Source organism: Myotis brandtii, unplaced genomic scaffold (assembly GCF_000412655.1).
Source record: "Myotis brandtii unplaced genomic scaffold, ASM41265v1 scaffold9970, whole genome shotgun sequence".
Lineage (NCBI taxonomy): Eukaryota > Metazoa > Chordata > Mammalia > Chiroptera > Vespertilionidae > Myotis > Myotis brandtii.
The window spans coordinates 1-4,378 of record NW_005372163.1 but is presented as its reverse complement, the minus strand read 5'-3'; the positions used below and the strand labels follow the sequence as shown (position 1 = coordinate 4,378).

At 55.3% G+C, this 4,378-nt stretch overlaps 1 pseudogene; it reads right to left on the bottom strand.

Moving 5' to 3' along the window:
* Positions 1-277: 277 nt before the first annotated feature.
* On the bottom strand, positions 278-4,330 carry LOC102250534 (annotated as a pseudogene).
* Positions 4,331-4,378: the final 48 nt, after the last annotated feature.

Genomic DNA, 4,378 nt, shown 5'->3' with positions numbered 1-4,378 from the left:
GGGAGAACCCTTCTCGCTGGGAGTGTTAGGGGTCCTGAGGCCAAAACTCCCTTTCCATGATTCTCCAGCTCAGCACTGCCCGCCTGACCTCCAGAGAGTTCTGGTTAATCAGCAGAGCAGTTGGGGCTCCCAATGGGGCCACCACATTAGTTTCCGGGTTGTGAGCACATTTATACTTAAGAAGGTTTTTCTTTGTGTTTCCAGGGTCGGTTTCTGTACTAAACTGAAAGGTGAACAGAAAAGCAGGTGGGCCCTCCCATGCTTGGCATCAGCAGGGTCACAGGCAGGACTGGAAGGTGGAGTCGGAGTGTCTGGAGATGCAGATGGGGAAGTGCTGGACGTGGGAGGACCCTGGGCTGCCAGCTGGATGAACGTCACGTCATTCCACACCACACCTTTGATGAGGACCCGCAGCCTGTTCTCCTGGTGCTGGCCCTGCAGGCCAGGTAGCTTATGCCCTCCAGGCACTGGCTTTTGGATTTTGGACTCCATGACCTTGTCCTTGGTTTTCTTGGACAAAAATAGCACCTTCTTTTTCTTCTCCTTGGTGAGCACTGTCATGCACATGCTGGGTGTTGCTGTGGCCTCATCACTGCTGGGCAGCCTGCTGACCTGGAGAGAGTGGAAGGTGCACTTGAGGGTGTTGTTGGCAGTAGGCAGGTCTTTCTTCTTCGAGTCTCTCTTCCTGTCTGTGGGCTGGGCTGCCGTCCAGTAATCCACCTGCCGCTCCATCAGCTTGGCGCCATCCCCCTGGCTGGGGGAGGACAAGCCCCACTCACTGACAAGATGAGTGGGATGACAAGGCCTCATTGGCGACCAGAGGTATGGACAGAGGGAAGGATAAAAGCATGCCGCAGCCCAAAGGGGCCCATCATCTGAGTCTCCCAACGTGTCTGAGGACTGTTGCACTATCCCAACTTTCACCCACACCCCCGAAGGGAATGAACTATAAGGACTCCTCACTGGGGCTCTTCTGCTTGTAGGAGAGCAGGGCTTCCTTGATGGGCAGCTGGGAGGCACAGTTGCCCCCGTGATGTACTGTGTGATTCTGGTCACGATGTCCAGCGTGTCCTGTATGGCGCTCTGGGCCTCCAGATTATGGAACAGGTCCCACCAGGCCAGGTCCTGGAAGAAGCTGTTGTAGCGGTAATGCACGGAGCCCAGGTACCTGGCCACAGGGTTGGAACCCAGCGGGATGACCAGGAAGTGCACATAGCCCAGCCAATCGAGCATCTTGTAGAACAGCAGCTCCAAGAAGACCCGCAGCACAGCGCTGAGGTAGTGCTGTGGCCCTGCCACCAGGATCTTCACCAGCTTCGGGGGCTGGGAATTATCGTTACAGTATCTCTGTATCCGCCAGATGTTGGAGCTGAAGGCCGCCGGGACGTCAGCTGTGAAGCAGGTGCACAGCACAGGCAGCGTGTGCCCCTGCAGGATGTCCGAGGGGACTGCTCCTGCCAATCAGAGGTGTTGCCGAGGATGATGTTCTCCGGCAGCTGGTCATCAGAGATGAGGATGTGGTTCAGCTGGTTGTATGTGGTCTTCCTGGGGATCTGAAGCTGGCTCCCTGGGTCTGGCCATTCTCATTGTCTGGGCTCTTGGCTCACTTGTCCTATGGCTGTGCCTTCTGCCGCTCCTTCAGGTACCTGCCCAGCCATGGTGGCCGGGATGCTTCCTCTTGGCCTTGGTGGAGGGGATGAGAGACTCAGTCTTGGTGATGCGCCCACTGGGCAGTAGCTTTTCGGTGAGGTCTCTGCCTCCGGGCTGTCCTTGGGCAGTGCTGGCTGCTCCCCTGGGTGGGCATGCTCTGAGGCACTAAGTGGGAGACACTGTCACTTGGCTATTGTTGCCTGAGCTTGGTCTTCTCGGGCACTTCAACCTGACTAGGAGGCTCCTTTGTTTTGCTTTGTTTGTTTTCTTAACCCTCACCAGAGGTTATTTTTCCACTGATTTTTTAGAGAAAGTTGAAGGGAGGGGGAGAGACAGAGAGGGAGAGCAGCATCGATGTGAGAGAGACACATGGATTGGTTGCCTCCTGCACGTGCCATGACCAGGGCTGGGGATCAAGCCTGTAATCAATACAGGTGTGCCCATGACCAGAATTGAACCCAGGACCCTTTACTCCGTGGACCAACACAGTAGCCCTCAGCGAAACCTGCTAGGACTCGGAAGCTCCTCCTGGCTCTGGGCACCATGGATGCTCCCCATGTCCATTTTTGAACTGAAATGTGACAGGCCTTCGCAGTATCGCCTGAGCTTGGGTTTGGTGGTGCTGAGAAGGCTGTCATCTTCCTCCCTGTCTGGGCTACTGTCACTGGTTCTCCAGCATGTTAGACAGAAGGTTCAGGTCCTCCTCCACTCGGGGACATGATCTGCAGGGTTCGCTCAGGATCCAGGGCCTCCTCTGACACTTGGGCTCTGCTCATCTAAGACACAACTTTCTGCTTGTCGTGGATCTTGTTGTGACTTTCAATAGTCACTGCTTCCTGATCCAGGTCCTACCCATGGGCAGCATCTTCACTGGCCTCCTGCTCAGAGAAGCTCTCATACTCCTCCTTAGAGTAGTGATTCATAGGTCTTGGGCCGGCCTGCATGGCGCTGTCCTCACAGTGAATGGACTGGCTAGATATGGAGGAGGTCCAGATTCAGGCGACTTTGGGGGAGGGGGTGCTGTGGGCCACAGAGTCCGAAACACTGTCGCTGGGCTGTTTGATGCCTGAGGGCCCACGTGTTTTCTTGCGCTTTGGCCAGATTTGCAGGCTACTGTTGGCTCCGGGCCCTGTGGATGCTCCCCATCTTTGTCTGTGAGCTGGAGTGTGCCAAGCCTTCAAAGCACAGTCTGAGCTTGGGCTTGGGGGTGCTGAGGGTGCTGTTACCATCCTCCATGTCTGGGCCACTGTCCCTGGGGTTTTGCAGTGTGTTAAATAGAAGGTCCAGGTCCCACTCCAACTTGGGGACATGCTCTGCTGTGTCCTGCTTGAGTCCACAGCCTCTTCTAACACTTTGAACTTTCCCAGCCATGCCACAACTTTTTCCTTGATATTTTGTGGTCTGGTAATGGATGTCTTTCCTAATATCCATGGCCTCTGCTTCTTGGGCATCCCCATGTCAATGCCCTCCTCAGCCAGGTCCGGTCCATGGGTGGCATTGTTGCTGGCCTGTTGCTCAGAGGAGAAGCTCTGATATACCCCCTCAGAGTAATTAACCCTTGACTTAGCCTTGCATCTGGCCTGTATGGCACTGTCCTCCCAGTGGATGGGCTGGTTGGACAGGGAGCAGATCCAGATCTTGACTACTTTGGCAGAAGCCTCCTCGGCCACTTTGGCCACCCTTCAGGGGTCGCTGCCTGACCTCGGCCATGTGGATGGCGCCCACAGGGATTGTCTTGTAGCTCCAGATGGTCTGGTTCTTAAAGCGCTTCCTCCAGTGCAACAGGATCTGTAGCTTGTTGACTTCTCACAGAGTTAGTGGGGGTCCTGCAGTGAGGTCAGCCCCAGGTCTGTCTCCAGTTGTCCACTGGGGAACAGACTCCCATAGGATGTGCTTGGAGCCCTGTGTTTTCATAGTGATCACCATTGACATGAGGTTGGAGCCCTGCATCTTCATGCCAATCACCATGAAGATGAGGTCCTTCTTCAGCTCTTTGAAGACTATCATCTTCATTAAGGTCAGGTTGCACAACCTGGGCACGAATCTGAGGCTGGGGCTGTCCAACTCCTTGGTAGCAAAAAGGTTCTTGGGCATTGGTGTGTTGAGCCTGGGCACAGAGGTGGGGGAGCTGGAGGTGTGGAGACCAGGACTGTGGGCATTAAGGAAGCTGCAGCTGCTTGCACTATACAGGTTCTTTCTGCATTCTGGCAGAAGCCTCCTTGACGCTGCTGCAGAGGCACAGCCCCTGGCCACCCTTCAGGGGTCGCTGCCTGACCTCTGCCATGTGGATGGCGCCCACAGGGATTGTCTTGTAGCTCCAGATGGTCTGGTCTTAAAGCGCTTCCTCCAGTGCAACAGGACCTGTAGCTTGTTGCCTTCTCACAGAGGAAGTGGGGGTCCTGCAGTGAGGTCAGCCCCAGGTCTGTCTCCAGTTGTTCACTGGGGAACATACTCCCTTAGGATGTGCTTGGAGCCCTGCATCTTCACAGTGATCACCACTGATATGAGGTTGGAGCCCTGCATCTTCATGCCAATCACCATGGAGATGAGGTCCTTCTCCAGCTCTTTGAAGACCACCATCTTCATTAAGGTCAGGTTGCACAACCTAGGCACGAATCTGAGGCTGGGGCTGTCCAACTCCCTGGTAACAAAAACGTTCTTGGGCATTGGTGTGTTGAACCTGGGCACAGGGGTGGGGGAGCTGGAGGTGTGGAGACCAGGACTGTGG